Source organism: Jaculus jaculus, chromosome 8 (genome assembly GCF_020740685.1).
Source record: "Jaculus jaculus isolate mJacJac1 chromosome 8, mJacJac1.mat.Y.cur, whole genome shotgun sequence".
NCBI classification, from domain to species: domain Eukaryota; kingdom Metazoa; phylum Chordata; class Mammalia; order Rodentia; family Dipodidae; genus Jaculus; species Jaculus jaculus.
In genome coordinates this window covers 129,939,244-129,958,388 of record NC_059109.1, presented here as the reverse complement: position 1 = coordinate 129,958,388, position 19,145 = coordinate 129,939,244, and the positions used below count along the sequence as shown (strand labels likewise).

Genomic DNA, 19,145 nt, shown 5'->3' with positions numbered 1-19,145 from the left:
GCACCCCAGCTCTAGTTTTTTGTTGTTGTTGTTGTTGTTACTTTTATTTATTTATTTGAGAGCGACAGACAGAGTGAGAAAGAGGCAGAGAGAGAGAGAGAGAGAGAGAGAGAATGGGCATGTCAGGGCTTCCAGCCACTGCAAATAAACTCCAGACGCGTGCACCCCCTTGTGCATCTGGCTAATGTGGGTCCTGGGGAGTCGAGCCTCGAACCGGGGTCCTTCAGCTTCACAGGCAAGCACTTAACTGCTAAGCCATCTCTCCAGCTCCCCAGCTCTAGTTTTTGTATTTAGATTGCTTTGATTTACTAATGCCTCCCAACTTAAAAAAAAAAAGATTTTATTTTTGTAGTTTTTTATATGTGTGTGAGAGTGAGAGAGAGAGAAAGAGAGGATTGGCGCTCCAGCCCCTCCAGCCCTGCAGTGGACCACATTGTGTGACCTTGAGCTATTACATCGCCTCATTCTGTGTGGCTGACATGGGATCTGGAGAGTTGAACATGGGTTCTTAGGCTTCCCAGACAAGTGCCTTAACTGCTAAGCCATCTCTCCAGTCCTCCTCTTTTATTTTTTTTCAAGGTAGGGTCTCACTTTAGCTCAGGCTGACCTGGAATTTACTATGTAGTTTCAGGGTGGCCTTGAACTCATGGAGATCCTCCTACTTATGCCTCCTGAATACTGGGATTAAAGGCGTGCACCACCACGCCTGGCTCTTTCTTTCTTTCTTTTTTTTTTTTGAGGTAAGGTGTCCCTCTAGCCCAGGATGACTCACTCTGTAGTTCTAGGCTGGCCTCCAACTTCCTCCTATCTGCTCCTCTTGAGGGCTGGGTTCTAAAGATTGAGCTCAGGGCCTTGTGCCTTTGTGGCAAGCACTTTACTGACGGATCCATTTCCTCTGACCCCTGCATGGATTTCTTTCTTGCTTGCTTTATTTAAAAAAATATTTTATTTTTGCTTATATGTGAGAGAGAAAGAGGCAGAGAGAGCAAGAGTGAGAAAGAGGCAGATAGGGAGAGAATGGGCGTGCCAGGGCCTTCAGCCACTGCAAATGCACTCCAGAAGCAAGCGCCACCTTGTGCATCTGGCTTATGTGGGTCCTGGGGAATTGAACCTGGGTCCTTTAGCTTTGCAGGCAAGAGCCTTAACAAGCCATCCCTCCAGCCCCTGGATTTCTTATAGTTCCCCTTCATGGTCCACATCTTCTATCATCATGAGATATTTGTCCCAGCTAAAGCATCAGTACTAAGATCTCATTGCTAACTAAACTCCACTTGAGATTTCCTTAGTTTTCCTCTTATGTGGTACACTCTATTTACTTATTTGTGTGTATACGCATGCATGTGCCAGAGTCTCTTGCTGTCTGACACATGAAGCACATTTTTCTTTTTTCTTTTCTTTCTTTCTTTTCTTTTTGAGGTAGGGTTGCACTGTAGCCCAGGCTGACCTTGAATTCACTATGTAGTCTCAGGGTGGCCTTGAACTCACGGAGATCCTCCTACCTCAGCCTCCCAAGGGCTGGGATTAAAGGTGTGCACCACCTGGCTAAGCCACCACTTTATGTCTGACTTTACATGGGTACTAGAGAATTGAACCCTGGACCTCCAGACTTTGCAAACAAGCATTTTTAAATAGATTTTCTGGATTTGCTTTTAAACATCAAAAAGTGAAAATGAGGGCTGGAGAGATGGATGAGTGGTTAAGGCATTTGCCTGCAAAGCCTAAGGATTCAGGTTCAATTCCCCAGAACCCAAGTAAGCCAGATGCACATGGTGACACATGTGTCTGGAGTTCATTTTCTGTGGCTTGAGGCCCTGGAGTGCCCATTCTTGCTCTCTCATAATAAATAAAAATAATTTTTTAAAGGTATGGTGTCACTCTGGCCCAGGTTGGCCTAGAATTAACTATATAGTTTCAGGCTGACCTAGAATTCACATAGATCCTCCTACCTCTGCCTCCCAAATGCTAGGATTAAACGTGTGTGCCACCAACCCCAGAAAAAATATTTTTAAAAAAAGTTAAAATGGGGCCCTGGAGAGATGGCTTAGCAGTTAAATGCTTGCCTATGAAGCCTAAGGACCCTAGTTCAAGGCTTGATTCTCCTTTACCTACATAAGTCAGATGCACAAGGTGGTGCAGACATCTGGAGTTTATTTGCAGTGGCTGGAGACCCTGGTGAGTCCATTCTCTCTATCTCTCGTCTGTTTCTCTCAAATATGTAAATAAAAATAAAGAATTTTTTTAAAAAAAAGTTAAAATGGGGACATGCCCATAGCAATTGTCATACCTGGACCAAAAAGGTTGGTTTTCATATATATATGATTTACTTATTTATTTATTTGAGAGAAACACACACACAGAAAAAGAGAGAGAGAGAGAGAGAGAGAGAGAGACAGAGTGTGTGTAGGTGCACCAGGGCCTCTAGACACTGCAAACAAACTCCAGATGCATGAGCCACCTTGTGCATCTGGCTTTACGTGGGTACTGGGGAAATGAACCTGGGTCCTTTGGCTTTGCTGGCAAGCACTTTAACCGCTGAGCCACCTCTCCAGCCCTAGAAGGTCAGTTTTTCTAAGTGCAGCTCAGAGCACTGGCCTGAGCCCAGGGTCTTGTGCCTGGGGCTGCCTTTGTTAGGAAGGGATATAGGGCTATCAACCTTACAGAGGTGTATAAGACAGAACTGCCCCAAGGGAGAGTTTCTCCCATGCCCTTGGGGATGGAAAGGATTTGTCAGAGGAGATTTAGTGGCTCAGAGCCCAGGCTGCCAGTCACCATTCCTGTGTGAGTCCCCCATTGGGAAACACCCTGCGTTAGCTGTGCTTGGAACCCGGAGGCTTGCTCTCTGCTCTGGAGGATGGGAGGAGGCCAGGAGCTGTGGGACACATTTGTCCTGGCTTCTGGGTTGGTACTGCTGGTCTCCTCCAGCCCCCAGGGGATTGCTGGGCTCAAGGAGGGACAGCGCCCCCTGGAGGATTCCCCAGGCAGCACCCGAGTGAGCCCTGGGTCAGGGACACTGGACCACCAAGGCAGGAAAAGGCCAGGTGAATCTGGCTGTCACTACAGCCTTTGCGTGACCTCTGAACTGGTTTGCACTCATTCCTTCAAAATTAGTTTGGGTGGGTGGTATTGCTTGCCTAAACTAGTCATGGCTGCCCCCCACCGAACGGAGGGGGGTGTGGGGCCCCCCTCCTCTGAGCCTGGCAGAGCTGGACGGCAGGGTAATCAACAGTAAGTCACTCTCCCGCCCTGACACGGGTGACTTTAGCGATACCCCCGGGTTGCTCATCCACCCAGAGGCGATTCAAACTAGCGCTTGCAGAATTTCTGGTTTGCGCCTAAGGATTTCTGCCCTGACCTGTGATTATTCTAGAAGCCTTCCATGCTGGCCAAGGAGGCAAGATGGTTGGGATAAGCAATCCATTTCCCCTCCTCTTCTCTGCCTTTTCTTTGATTTTATTTGACTCTCTCTCTCTCTCTGTGTGTGCCAGATTCTCTTGCCACTGTTTAGGTGTGGTTTATATGGGGAATTGAACTTTGGCAAGTTTTTCAAGCAAGTGCCTTTGACCACTGAGCCATCTTCCTAGCCCTTTCCTTCCTTCCTTCTTTCTTTCTTTCTTTTTTTTAATTTCTGATTTTTCAAGGTAGGGTTTCACTCTAGCCCAGGCTGACCTGGAATTCACTATGTAGTCTCAGGGTGGCCTTGAACTCACAACGATCCTCCTACCTCTGCCTCCCGAGTGCTGGGATTAAAGGCGTGCGCCACCACGCCCGGCCATCATGCCCAATTTTTAATGTGTTTTTTGAGATGAGGTCTTTCTGTGTAGCTCGGACTGACCTTGAACTTGAAGTTGTCCTCTCCCTTAAGTCTCTCTCTTTCTGTCTCTCTGGTACTGAGGATTGAACCTAGGGCCTCACACATGCTGGGCTAGGGTTCTACCACAGAGTTACATCCGCACCCCCATTTTCTTCCCTTTTTGAAAGAATATTATTTTTATTTTGTTTATTTGCAAAGGGAGACATAGAAGAGAGGAGAGAGAGAGAGGATGGGCACTCTAGGGCCCATCTAGGGCATGTGCATCTGGCTTTATGTGGGTACTGGGGAATCAAACCCAGGGTGTTAGGCTTTGCAGGCAAGCACCTTAACTGCTGAGTGGTCTCTCCAGCCCCTTATTTTAAATTTTTCTACTTTTTTTGTTTTGTTCTTCGAGGTAGGGTCTCACTCTAGCTCAGGCTGACCTGGATTTCACTATGTAGTCTCAGGGTGGCCTTGAACTAATGGTGATCCTCCTACCTCTGTCTTCCAAGTGCTGGGATTAAAGGTGTGCACCACCATGCCCAGTGTATTTTTATACTTTTATTGACAACCTCTGTGCATATAACAATATGCTATGATAATTCCCCTCCCACCACCCTTCCTTTTTCCCCTCCTGAGTCCTCCCTCCAGTAAATCCCTTCTTTCCAGCCAGTGTCTCTATTTTGATGTCATCATTTTTTAAAAATTAGAACAATTTATTTTTAATTTTTAATTTTTTGGTTTTTCGAGGTAGGGTTTCACTCTGGCCCAGGCTGATCTGGAATTAACTATGTATTTTCAGGGTAGCCTTGAATTCATGGTGATTCTCCTATCTCTGCCTCCCGAGTGCTGGGATTAAAGGAGTGTGCCACCACACCCGGCCTTTATTTTTATTTTTAAAAAAGTATTTAATTTTAATTTAGTTGAGAGAGAGAGAGAGAGAATTGGTGTGCCAGGGCTGCCAGCCACTGCAAAGGAACTCCAGATGAGTGCGCCCCCTTACGTGGGTCCTGGGGAATTGAACCTGGTTCGTCTGGCTTTATAGGCAGGTACCTTAACTACTAAGTTATTTTTATTTTATTTATTGTTTATTTATTGTTTTTGCAAGCAGAGAGAGATAGAGAGATGACAGGCAGACAGAGAACGGGCACATCAGGGCCTCTAGCCATTGCAAATGAACTCCAGATGCATCCACTTTGTGCAAAGGAACTCCAGATGAGTGCGCCCCCTTACGTAGGTCCTGGGGAATTGACCCTGGGTCTTTTGGCTTTGCAGATAAGTGCTTCAACCACTAGACCATCTCTCCATCCCTAATGTCATTATTTTAAAAAATTATTTTGTTTTTATTTATTTATTTATTTGACAGAGAATGAGGGAGAGAGACAGGGAATGGGTGTGCCAGGCCCTCCAGCCACTGCAAACGAACTCCAGATGCGTGTGCCACCATGTGCATCTGGCTTACATAGGACCTGAAGAACTGAACCTAGATCCTTAGGCTTTGCAGGCAAGTGCCTTAACTGCTAAGCTATGTCTCCAGCCCTCATTTTCATTTTCAGAAATGAAATTATTGCAGGTAAGAACAGCACCCTCAAGAGGTTACAAGTCAGTTTGTCAGACCTTCTTTCTGGCTTTCTGTATGTTTCTACCATATTGTAGTTGTGTGTGTGTGTGTGTGTGTGTGTGTGTGTGTGTGTGTGCAGTGGCATAGGCTACAGTCACAGCTTCTTGGCGGCTCATTTGACCTCAGGAGTTCAAGGCCATCTTGGACAATATAGTAAGACCCTTTCCATCTTTTATTTTATTTATATTTTATTTTAGAGAAGGGGAGAGAGAGAGAATTGGAATGGCAGATGCTTGCACCACCTAGTGGGCATGTGTGACCTTGTGCTTGCCTCACCTTTGTGTGTCTGGCTTATGTGGGATCTAGAGAGTTGAACATGGGTCCTTAGGCTTCACAGGCAAGTGCCTTAATTGCTAAGACATCCCTTGAGCCCTTATTTGGTTTTTAATTATTTATTTATTTAAGAGAGAGAGAGATGGAGAGGGAGAGAATGGGCACACCAGGGCCTCTAGCCACTGCAAACAAACTGCAGATGCATGTGCCACCTTGTGCATCTGGCTTTCATGGGTCCTTGGGAATTGCACTTAGGTAGTTAAGCTTTGCAGGCAAGGTGGCGTATGCATCTGGGGTTCATTTGCAGTGGCTGGAGGCCCTGGCATGCCCATTTTCTCTCCCTGCCTATTTCTGTATCTCTCTCTTTCTCTCCCAAATAAAAAACAAACAAACAAGGGTTGGAGAGCTGCTCAGTGGTTAAGGTGCTTGCTGGTGAAGCCTAAGGACCCAGGTTTGATTCCCCAGAACTCTTGTAAGCTAGATGCACATGCGGGCACATGCATCTGCAGTTTGTTTGCAGTGGCTAGAGGCTGTGGCACACCCATTCTTTCTCTTTAATAAATAAACAAGTAAAAACTTAAAAATCTAGTTTTTCAGGAAGGCTCTGGGTGCCTCGAAACAATGCAAGGCATTACCAGGGCTCTTGGTTGCCCATCAGCACTAGATGGTATGACTCTGTTGCTAAAGACTCCACATGCTTGGGCTGAAGGTCACTGAGAAATCAAGCTGGAGATGAGCTGGAAGCCTGCTCCCTGCTGGCTGGCTGTCACAGTGCTGGGAGGTATGCAGGCTGCTGGGGGAGAAAAGCCATCATCGGTAGATCCTGCAAGCTGTCCAACCCCCTAGCCAGGCAAGATGTGCTCACTGGTGCAAGCCAGGCATCTGTTATGGGGAGCCGTAACCAACTGTTCTCTGATTGGATCTAAGGCCTGCTCCACAGGAGGAAATTCATGCTTGGTACTGAAAATCATGGCTGGGAAGGTTGTAGACTCTAGGGAGGAAGCTTCTACTGTTGTTTGGCTAAGTGGGTAGGTTGTATCCATCAAACTGCCCTCTAAATATTTATATTTATACCCATGGATTAGTACTGCTCTCACTTTTGGTCAAAGAAGCTTCGTTTGCGGATGGTGGTTACTACCAGGGACACTCATGACTCCTGCAAGTTCTAATATTTATTTATTTATTTATGAGAGAAAGAAAGAAAGAGGCAGATAGAGAGGGAGAATGGGTACACCAGGACTAACGTCAGACACATGTGCCACCTTGTGCATTGGGATTACAGGGATACTGGGGAATTGAACCTTGGTCCTTAGGCTTCACAGGTAAGTGCCTTAGCCACTAAGCCATCCTCTAGCCCTCATCTAAGTTCTGAGAAATGACAGATGGGGATTCAGTTCTCAATGAGACATCCCTGTTACCGTCTCCAAAGCTCAGGGAATATTGCAAAGAGGTGGTAAAAAGAATGTAGGAGCCAGGGGATGGGGAGGAGTGCTTGGGAACACTGTCTTCAGAGATAGGAAGTGACCATTGCCTTTATGACCTCACAGCGGCTGTTGCCTGCTGTGGGCCATCAACATGTTGTCATGGATGATGAAGGAAGAGAAAAACAAAACAACAACAACAACAACAACAACAACAAAACACATCAAAATAGAAGAGGGAAGCTAGGCGTGGTGGTTCATGCCTTTAATCCCAGCACGCAGAAGGCTGAGGGAGGAGGATTTCTGCGACTTCGAGACCAGCCTGAGACTGTATAGTGAATTGCAGGTCAGCCTGGGCTACAGAGACCCTACCTTGAAAAAAACAAACAAACAAAAAGATTGAAGAAAGACTTCTTGGAAAGAAAAAAAAAAGGGGGGGGTTCAGTAAATGGGACATAGGATTTGGGGGACAAAAGAAAGTAGTATTTTATGTACGTGTATGAAATTTGTCAGTTAAAAAGTCTTTTTTTTTTTTTTAAAGGGCTGGAGAGATGTGGCTAAAAGCATTCTTGCAAGGCCTGACTGCCCAGGTTCAATTCCCCAAATTCCCATGTAAAGCCACATTCACAAAGTAGTACATACGTCCTGAGTTTGCAGAGGCAGGAGGCTCTGGTGTACCCATTCTCTCTTTCTCAAATAGAAAAATATTTTTAAAAAACCTTTAAAAAACTAGCCAGCATGATGGTGCACGCCTTTAATCCTAGCACTTGGGAGGCAGAGGTAGGAGGATCACCATGAGTTCAAGGCCACCCTGAGACTACAAAGTGAATTCTACATCAGCCTGGGCTAGAGTGAGACTTTACCTCGAGGGGAAAAAAAAAAACAAAACAGCAACAACAATGAAAAAAACAAAAAACAGGACTGGGGAGATGGCTGGGTGATTACAGGTGCTTGTGTGAAAAGCCTGTGAGGCAGCGGTTCGATTCCCAAACGCCCATGTAAAGCCAGATGCACAAAGTGGCCCACGCATCTGGAACTCATTTGCATAGGCAAGAGGGTCTGGTATGCCCATTCTCTCTCTCTCTCCCCTTCCAAATAAGGAAATACATACATACATACATATAGATATACATATATATATCTTAAAAATCATCAGGCATGGTGGCACACACCTTTAATTCCAGCACTCAGGAGGCAGAGGTAGGAGGATCACCGTGAGTTGGAGGCCACCCTGAGACTACATAGTGAATTCCAGGTCAGCCTGGGCTAGAGTGAGACCCTACCTCGAAAAATCAAAAAAAAAAAAATAATAATAATGTAACCCTCCCCCCCCCCCCCCCCCCCCCGCCTAAACAAAACCCACGGGCATGGTGGTGTAAACTTCTTGTAATCCCAGCACTTGGCAGGTGGGAGGCAGGAGCATCATGAGTTCAAGGTTATCCTCAGCTACTTAGTTTGAGGCCAGCCTGGGCTAAATGATTCCGTCTTTTTTATTTTTTAGTTTTTACAAAAACAAAAAAGGTTTGGACGGAGCCTGACCCTGAGAAGGAAGGGCCCTGCAGTCTGGGCCGAGGTGTTGGGAGGGACAGGACGGTGGGGAAGGGGCTGGGGAGGTGGGCAGAGGCCGGGGAGCTGCGCCCGTCCTGGGTGGTTGGCACACAGCCCCGCGGGCGCCGAGCGCGGCAGCGACCGAAACCGGCGGGCGTCCCCTGCGCGCCCTTCGGCGGCCAGGCGGGCTCGGATGCTCGTGACTAATCGCTGAGGACTCGGGACCCGATGGGAGCCGGGGGCGCGGCGTGAGGGTGGGGCGGTCTGCATGGACCCGTCCCCGTCCCGGTCCCCGTCCGGGGCGAGCGGGGCCGGCCGGGGCGGGGGCCCCACGCAGGCTTCCAGGAACCCCGGCCCCGCGGCCGCCGGCAGCCTGACCCCCGCCAGATAAGAGCTCGGGCCGCGCTATCGGAGCCCGCAGAGCCCGGGCCACCTCCGGACGGACAGACGGACGCGGGGGGGGGTGGGGGTGGGGGTGGGGGAGCTCCGAGGAGCAATCCCCCGGACCGAGGACCCGGACCACGGCCACCGCGATGCGCGGAGCTCCCCGCGGGCGGGCTGGCGCTTGCTAGCTGGACTTGGGGACGGCGGGACCCGGAGCTGACCGTGCAGACCTGCCCCACGGTGAGTGAGCGGCTCGGGTGGCGCCGCAGCTTCCAGAAGGAGGTGGAAAAAGGAGCCAGAAGGCACCTTCCATGCATGCACCCCACCTGCTGCATGCTGCATGTCAGGAGACAGTCCGGCTGTGTGGCCTTGGTCAAGTTCTGGTCCCTCTCTGGGCCTCCATCTGCCCATGCTTACTTTATTTTATTTTAGTTTGGTTTTTCGAGGTAGGGTCTCATTCTAGCCCAGGCTGAGCTGGAATTCACTATGGAGTCTCAGGGTGGCCTCGAACTCATGGTGATCCTCTTTACCTCTGTCTCCCAAGTGCTGGGATTAAAGGCGTGCCCATGTTTAAATGGACTGGTGGATCGAAGTGACGGCTAAGGAGCTAGCTCCCTTGGGCATGGGCTATATTTATGCCAAGTAAGGTGTCACTGAGCACTTTGAAGCTTTCCCTCCGGGAATCCCCCTGCATCCCGCTGCGGGGTAGAGGCAGGGTACGCAGAGGCTCAGAAAATGAAGGAACTTGCCTAGGGTCACACAGCGCATCAAGACCCACAGGGGCAGGTCTTTTTACTTGACGAAACGTGTCTGTCTGTGAGTCTGTAGTCCGAGTTCTGTGACTGTGTGGGTGTCTGTCCCAGGGTTTGAGGAGACACTGCCTACGAGTAAGTAAGCCTTGCCTTAGGAGGGGCAGAGGAAACAGCTGGTGGGAAGTCTGCAAGCTGCTTTTGGCCGGGAGCCCCGGCGCATCCAGTGGCATGGCTGCCTGGGGGGCTCCTGGGGCATGAGAGGAGGTTCATGTCAGGATGGGGAGAGAGTGGTGTATGCCTTCCCCTAGGATTTGTTCCAATTTTATTTTGCCTTTTCAAAAATCTGTTTTAAATCATTCTGGGCCGGCATACCTCCTTTGGACAAAACAAAATTTCGAAACACATATAGCACTTTCCACACACCTCCCCTGGGGGGGGGGGATGCATATTAATCTGATCTCAGGCTCTTTTTGCATAGGCATCTCCACAGCAGTGGTTGGCAGCGGGCAAGAGGCAAGATGCACGCACATGAGGTCAGCTCCATCCCCGCTGGCACTGGGAAGAAAGGCCTAGTGACCTCTCAGGGCTAGGAAGTCCTCCATGGGTGACAGCATGTGGGAAGCCCCTAGAGTGCCAGGCTCCATGCCAGAGGTGAAGGTCTCAGCATCCAGATGTGACCTCCTTTTGCTGCCCTTGGAAAATTCCATTTGGTGGAAGCTTCTGGGTAGACCCGGCTTCCCTTCCCCTTGGCTGGCTGAGAAGCCCTCCCTCTTGGGAGTGAGTGGAGGCTCCAGCTGCGTTCCTGCAAACCTTGGCAGCTCTGGAGAACCTGGGGTCGCTGGTCATCTTCCCAGGTCTGCCCTGGACTTTCTTTGTGATCTTGAGCAAGTCACTTCCCTTCTCTGAGCTTTGGGTTCCTCATTTGTAAGGCAAAGGGGTTTATTTGAGGAAATCTCTGAAGTCTTCTTTTCGAGGTAGGGTCTCACTCCAGTCCAGGCTGACCTGGAACTCACTATGTAGTCTCAGGGTGGTCTCAAACTCAAGGCGATCCTCTTACCTCTGCCTCCTTTGCCCCTCAGCGCTGGGATTAAAGGCGTGTGCCACCACGCCTAGCCAACAAAATTATTTTAAAAAGACTTTGAGCCGGGCATGAGTTTGAGGCCACCCTGAGACTACATAGTGAATTATTCCAGGTCAGCCTAGACTAGAGTGAAACCCTACCTTGAAAATCAGCAACAAAAATTTTTGTTTATTCATTTACTTATTTGGCAGGGAAGGGGCAGGAAGAGAGAGACACTATGGGCATGCCAGGGCCTCCAGCCACTGCAAACAAACTCTCCAGATGTATGTGCCGCTTTGTGCATCTGGCTTTACGTGGGTACTGGGGAATCGATAATCCAATGCGAGTCAACAGGCTTTGTAAGTAAGTGCCACCTTTAACCACTGAGCCATCTCCTTAGCCTAAAAGTCTTTTTTTTTTTTAAGATTTATTTTTATTTTATTTATTTATTAAAGAGAGAGGGAGAATGGGCATGCCAGGGCCTCCAGCCACTGCAAATGAACTCCAGATGCATGTGCCACCTTTTGCATTTGGCTTATGCTGGACTTGGAGAATTGAACTTGGATCCTTAGGCTTCGCAGGCAAGCGCCTTAACTGCTAAGCCATCTCTCCAGCCTCTAAAAGTCTTTTTGCAACCCTGAGATTCTGTGCCTCTGGCTAAGGAGTATTTACAGGCCTGGGAATGTAGCTCAGTGGTTAGGGTGCTGGACTAGTATGTACAAAGCTCTGGGTTCTATCTCCAGCAGAGAGACAGAGTCAGAGAGAAAGAGGGCACACGGCGCACAGGGAGGAATCCTTTTCCCAGGAACTTGGACTCCTGAGGGCAGCAGGGGATGGGGTGCCCTAATGCAGATGGGCATGGGGACATGGCTATTTCCTCATCAGCATCAGCAATGCCTGACGGCTCCAGTTCCCAGGGTGCTCTCACCCAGATGTCTGCTGGTAGTCTCTACTTCCCTGGGTTGGGAACCTCAGCAGGCATACCAGGGCCCTGAGTTCTTTCTGGGGTCTCCCACAGGGGCACCTCACACACGCTCACAAAGGGTCCCTCACTCTCTTTGTCCCTCCTCAAGCCACTTGGAGCAGTTCGCTGTCCATCTGGAGCACCCAGCTCCAGTGCTGCAGGCTCTGGAACACTCCTGAACATGCCAGACTCCGTGCTGCATGCACTGGGCAGATGTGCAGGAACGTAGACATTCTTTGCCGCGTGGTCCCTGTCTGCAGGCGTGGCCACAGCCGGCTTGCGCAGGCTGTGAAGACCACTGTTTTCGGGAACAGGGCCCACTGGTTGCTAAGCACAACTTTTGTTTAAGATTTATTTAAAATAGGCAACAAGTACTCAAAACTCACCACTTTCCTTTTTCTTTTTTTCAAAGTAGGGTCTCACTCTAGTTCAGGCTGACAACCTAGAACTTACTCTGTAATCCTAGACTGGCCTCAAACTCGTGGCAATCCTCCTACCTCAGCCTCCTAAGTATGGGGACTAAAGGCGTATGCTACCACACATGGCTTACTATATGTATGTATGTGTGTGTGTGTGTGTGTGTGTGTGTATGTATATATATATATATATGATTAATTTATGAGAGAAAGGACATGCCAGGGCCTCTAGCCACTGCAAACAAACTCCAGATATACATGCGCCACCTTGGCTTTAAGTGGTGACTGGGAAATCAAATTTGGGTCATTAGGCTTTGCAGGCAAGCGCCTTGACTGCTGAGCCATCTCTCCATCTCAGGCTTGCAGTTTTGAGGGAAAACTTCATTATGGAAGAGAATTCTGGTTCACTGCATCACAGATCCACAGCAAACCTGCAACACACTCCTCTAGCAAGGCTCCACCTTCCCAAAGACTCCGCCAGCTTCAGATTAATTAGGAAGCTCAATCACAAACACCTAAGGCTGTGGGCAACATTTACATTCAAAACACCACCGTGTGTGTGTGTGTGTGTGTGTGTGTGTGTGTGTGTGCGTGTACGTGTACGTGCACGTGTATGTATGGCTGTATACTCACACAGAGCCCTGGGTGATCAGTTGTTAACCCTTGACCAGCACACCACTGACCCCTCAGCTTAGGTATTGAGCCCAGAGTCTCCAGCAGCCTGTCGTGGACAGTTCTAGGCCCACCCAGAATTTCAGAACTCACACCTGGGGCAGAAGACACCAATCCCTCTGCTTCTCCTTTTACTGAAGTTGGACCAGCTGCCAAGCCCTGTGCCCCAGAACTAGAGTGAGTGCAGAGGCTGGAAGGGTGGAGACCTGACCTCTTCAGCAGCATCCAGGCCTAGCCCAGACATAACGACAAGCTTGGAGACCCACTCTTCTCTCCCCGCATTCCCACTCACTCTGCATCTCTCTCTGTCTGCATCTCACTCACTCTACATCTTTCTCTCTGCATCCTCTGTCACTCTGCATCCTCTCTCACTCTGCATCCTCTCTCACTCTGCATCCTCTCTCACTCTGCATTCTATCTCTCTCTCTCTGCATCCTTTGTCACTCTGCATCCTCTCTGTCTCTCTGCATCTCACTCACTCTGCATCCTCACTATCTGAACGCTGGTGTACTTCTCTTCCAATTGGTGGCAGCTCCCTTTTAATTCCCTACTGGTTCAGTTCTTGCTCCTGCCATTCTGTATTTTCCAATGCAGGGACTGATGCTCTCTTAGAGAGTCTCTTGGAATAACTCAAAGGAACAGCTAAGCCAGTCCTGTAGAAGAGTTAAGACAACTTTCTATTTTTAGAACCCCAGAGGAGCCAGGTGGGCCCTTTCCAGCTGCCCAGAGCCAGCAAGCATGAGAGGAAAATCTTTCTCACTCCCAAGTCCCTCCTCTCCTCTAGTGTGGGCCAAGGCCGAGGCCCCAGGTGGGTACCTGAGCCCAGAGAAGCTCGGCTGTGGTAGGAGGGCCATGGGCTAGAGAGCTGGCTCAGAGGTTAAGTGTGCTTGCTGTGGGCCAGGTCTCACTGGGGAGCTGAGACCTGAGAATTTTTGGAGGACTGCATACTCTCAAATCAGTAAAAAGTGACTCAAAACATGACCAGGCAGAAAAATGGAGTGTGACACCCAATGATCTGGCAAGTGACTCCACCACCGGCGAGCATATGGGGCGTTGCAAGCGTGCATACATGACAAACACCACACACACACACACACACACACACACACACACACACACACACGTGCAAAAAATAAAAAGAGTGCCATGTCCATGGAAATGGTAACAAGAGCTAAAAAAAACCAATAAAGTGCATGTTTTATTATTTGAAGTGGTAGGAAATGCTATTGTGGCATGGCACATGCCTGCGTAGAGACTCTGAAGATGGCCACGTGGTGCCCTTACAGCCTTGGACCTGAGTTTTAGCCTCAGGATCCTGCTGTAGCCTGGGTGACCAGTGTCCAAAGTCAGATGTCTATTCTTTCGGACTTTCTCTCCTTCCCTTCCTTCATTTTGGAAGCTTTATTTCTTTATTTTTTGTTTTTGTTTCCAAGGTAGGGTCTCACTCTATCCCAGGCTGTCCTAGAACTCTTCCTCTAGTTCCAGGCAGGCCTTGAACTCACAGCAATCCTCCTCCTTCTGCCTCCCAGGTGCTAAGATTAAAAGTGTGTACCACCATGCCTGGCTAAATTAAAAACAAAACAAAATCCAACTTTTCAATTTTATTTATTTATTTATTTGACAGAGAAAGAGGGGGAGAGAGAGGGACAGAGAGAATGGGCACGCCAGGGCCTCCAGCCACTGCAAAAGAACTTCAGATGCATGTGTCCCCTTGTTCATCTGGCTAATGTGGGTCCTGGGGAATCGAACCTGGGTCCTTTGGCTTTGTAGGCAAACGCCTTAACCGCTAAGCCATCCCTCCAGCTCCCCCCAAACAACTTTTTATTAGAAAAAGAGAGACACAGAGTGAGTGTGGGTGCACCAGAGCCTCCTACCACTGCAAACAAACTCCAGATGCTTGCACCAGTTTGTGCATCTAGCTTTACATGGGTACTGGGGATTCAAATGCAGGCCATCAGGTTTTGCAAGGAAGCTCCTTTAACCAAGGAGCCATCTCCCCAGCCCCCTTCCTTCATCTTGGAACCCTGCTTTGCTGAAGCGGTTGGGGCGGGGTTGTAGCGCAGTGGCAGAACACCTGCCCGGCACGTATGAGACTCCGGGCTCCGTCCCCAGCACCACCGTCCTTTCTGTGCAAGCTCGCACGGTGGGACCATTCCATGCGTTTATGGGAGCAGGACCTCATGTAGCCCAGGCTAGCTTTGAACTTGATATGTGGCCAAAGATAACCTTCTGATCCTCCTGCCTCTACCGCCCTGGCACTGGGATCATGGGTGCCTTTCTGTCACACCCCACACTTTCTTAGTACAGTAGTCAATGCAGAGCCAGCAGCTCTCACCTATTGTGTGTGTGTGTGTGTGTGTACTTGGTAAACATGTGGGCATATGTGTGTGCATGTGGAGGCCAGAGGTCAACCTTAGGTATCTCCCTCAATTACTCTCCACCTTATAAATATTTTTTTTTAAATTATTTATTTATTTATTTGAGAGCGACAGACACAGAGAGAAAGACAGATAGAGGGAGAGAGACAGAATGGGCGCGCCAGGGCTTCCAGCCTCTGCAAACGAACTCCAGACGCGTGCGCCCCCTTGTGCATCTGGCTAACGTGGGACCTGGGGAACCGAGCCTTGAACCGGGGTCCTTAGGCTTCACAGGCAAGCACTTAACCGCTAAGCCATCTCTCCAGCCCCCTTATAAATATTTTTAAAGGTTTTATTTTTATTTAGTTATTAGAGACAGAGAGGAGACAGAGAGAGGGAGGGAAAGAGAGAAAGAGAGAGAGGGAGAGAATGGGTGTTCCAGGGCCTCTAGCCACTGCAAACAAACTCCAGACACATGCGTCACCATGTGCATCTGACTTACGTGGGACCTGGAGAATCAAACCGGAGTCCTTAGGCTTCGAAGGCATGTGCCTTAACCATTAAGCCGTCTCTCCAGCCCTCCACCTTATTTTTTGTTGTTCTGTGTGGTGTGCATGTAAGTATGCATGTATGTATGTGCATCGACACACATGTGTGTATGCATGCACAGCACAGTCCAGATATCAGCTTTGGGTGACTTCCTCCATTGCTCTGCTCTCCACAGTGTTTTTTGTTTGCTTGTTTTTTGAGATAGGGTCTCACTCTAGCCCAGGCTGAGCTGGACTTCACTATGGAGTCTCAGGGTGGCCTCGAACTCACAGCTGATCCTCCCACCTCTGCCTCCCGAGTGCTTGTGCCACCACGCCCGGACACAGTGCTCTTTTGAGATATGGTCTATGAACCTAGATGTCATATGGCCAAGTCCTCCAAACAGAAAACAACAGCCAGCCAGTGTCAGCTTTATCAAAAGCAGCTGGGACAATTCATGAGCGACTTTCGAGATTGGACCTGTTGACATCCCCCCATGCAAAGAAGGGCTTGGGGAGGCCATCAGACCCCCAGCCAGGATCTCAGGCATGCCCCGTGCCAGCTGTGTGCAGTGACACATGAGTTGGGGAGTGTCCTAGAGGGAGGTAGAGTTTATAGAGGGGAACAGATCAAGGGACACAGAACTTGGAGTGGCCGTGTGGAAGTCGTCATCGACTCTGGGATGGGACTTCTCGGTGGTGTGAGTGCTTTGGGGTCTCTGTGTCCTGCAAGTACCCCCTCTCCCTGCTGTGCGAGTGACTCCATCAAACTGCTTGGCTCGCCAAAACTGGTCAGACTTGGGTCTATTGCACATGTCCTCTCTGGGGTGAACAGACGTGTGTTCGCGTCTCTCCAGGGAAACCAGTTTCACACACACTGGACGGAGCTTGCTGATTTGGTTAGACTGGCTAGCCAGTATCCCCAGGGCTCTTCTCATCCCTGCCTCTCCAGCGCTGGGATTACTGTCATTTATTTGGTGCTAGGTGTCCAATTCAGGTTCTGCTGGAGAGGTGGCTCTGGGCTTAAAGGCGTTTGATTCCCAGTTCAGGTCCTCACAGTTTCACAGCAAGCGCTTTACTGACTAAGCCATCTCCCGAGAAACTGTTCCCAGTTTTCAGTCAAAAAGAAATTCCAAGCCGGGCGTGGAGGCGCACGCCTTTAAGCCCAGCACTTGGGAGGCAGAGGTAGGAGGATCGCCGTGAGTTCTAGGCTGCCCTGAGACTCCATAGCGGATCCCAGGTCAGCCTGGGCCGGAGTGCTGACATCCGGACTCCATCGTGTACCCATACACACAAGCATACCTCGAAAAACAAAGCAAAACAAGAAAAGCAAAGAAGTTCCAGGGCTGGAGAGATTGTTTAGTGGTTAAGGCACTTGCCCAAGAAGTTAAGGACTCAGGGCTGATTCCCCAGGACCCACATAAGCAAGATGCACTAGGGGGCGCATACTTCTGGAGTTCATTTGCAGTGGCTGGAGGCCCTAGCGCGCCAATTCTCTCTCTATCTGCTTCTTCCTTCCTTTGTTCGTTCCTTCCTTTCCTTCCTCTTTCCCTTCTCCTCCTCCTCCTTCTTCTTTTTTTGTTTTTTTGAGATAGGGTCTCATTCTAGCCCAGGCTGACCTTGAATTCACTATGTAGCCTCAGGGTGGCCTCAAACTCACAGCAATCCTCCTATCTCTGCCTCCCAAGTGCTGGGATTAAAGGCATGTGCCACCACACCTGGCTTTGCTTCTTCCTTTCTTACTCTGTCTCTCTCCCCCTCCCCCTCTCTCAAATTAGTTAATTAATTAATTAAAATTTAAAAAGAGAGACAAGGGGCTGAAGAGATGTTGAGTACTTGCCTGTGAAGCCTAAGGACCCCGGTTCGAGGCTTGATTCCCCAGGACCCACGTTAGCCAGATGCACAAGGGGGCGCACGCGTCTGGAGTTCGTTTGCAGTGGCTGGAGGCCCTGGCGCGCCCATTCTCTTTCTCACTCTCTTTCTCTCTGCCTCTTTCTCTCTCTGTCGGTCGCTCTCAAATAAAAAGAGAGAGAGTAGCTGGGTGTGGTGGTGCATGCCTTTAATCCCAGCACTCGGGAGGCAGAGGTAGGAGGATTGCCATGAGTTCAAGGCCACCTTGAGACTCCATAGTGAATTCCAGGTCAGCCTGGGCTAGAGTGAGACCCTACCTCGAAAAACCAAAAAACAAAAAAACAAAAAAAAAGACAGAGACAAACAGAAATCCCAGCGGCTCTGCCCTCATGAGATGCCCAGGAGTGGACGGTGTTTTGTCACCTCACTGTCCCGTCAGGCCCAGGCAGTCATTCTGTGACTACAAGTGGCTTTCACTGTGTTTGTTTCTCCTCGCCCACCCTCCTGCTTATTGCGCAGCAGGAAGACCACCTGTCAAGACCCCCCTTTTTCCAGCCCCAACTCCCTTCTGTAGGATCTGGATGTCTCCATATGTCACATGGCCTTGCCCCAAGACCTTTGCACTGCCTCTCCTCCATCAGGGGGATCTGAGTAGCTCTCTTTCTTGGATCCCTCGGTTCCTTGCACAAACACTACCTTCATAGGCTGAGTGTGTGGCCAGCAACTTGCCGAGTATGCCTTGGTTCTAAACACACGACAGCCGGGTCCCCTTATTTCTAATGGACGGCAGACAGATCCTGGGTGGGATTTTGTGCAGGCTGTGACCACTGCCGCGTGATTCCTGATGTTGCTGACCATGGTGTCATGTGTCCCTGGGCTGTGGCCATTCCTGGAGGGATGGGAGCCTGGCAGCTGTGCTGCAAAAGGACCTGACAGAGCAGGGTCTTGGGGACTTGACTACACCAGCCTTGTCCTCACCTCTACCTGTCTCTGTTGAGGCCATGACGGGCACTGGGCCACACTGACTCCATGACGGGCTCTGGGCCACACTGACTCCATGATGTGCACTGGGCCACACTGACTCCATGACGGGCACTGGGCCACACTGACTCCATGACGGGCACTGGGCCACACTGACTCCATGTCTGACAGGCACTGGGCCACACTGACTCCATGACGGGCTCTGGGCCACACTGACTCCATGTCTGACAGGCACTGGGCCACACTGACTCCATGACGGGCTCTGGGCCACACTGACTCCATGACGGGCTCTGGGCCACACTGACTCCATGATGTGCACTGGGCCACACTGACTCCATGTCTGACAGGCACTGGGCCACACTGACTCCATGACGGGCACTGGGCCACACTGACTCCATGACGGGCACTGGGCCACACTGACTCCATGACGGGCACTGGGCCACACTGACTCCATGACGGGCACTGGGCCACACTGACTCCATGTCTGACAGGCACTGGGCCACACTGACTCCATGACGGGCTCTGGGC

At 49.9% G+C, this 19,145-nt stretch overlaps 1 protein-coding gene across 1 annotated transcript in view; it reads left to right on the top strand.

The window, feature by feature from the left end:
• Positions 1-9,255: 9,255 nt before the first annotated feature.
• Positions 9,256-19,145, top strand: part of Ripor3 (RIPOR family member 3) — an 85,439-nt gene continuing 75,549 nt past the window's right edge. Inside the window, exon 1 of the mRNA XM_004663864.3 lies at positions 9,256-9,277. The gene's annotated coding sequence lies outside the window, so the exon portion shown is untranslated. The remainder of the gene's footprint in view (positions 9,278-19,145) is intronic.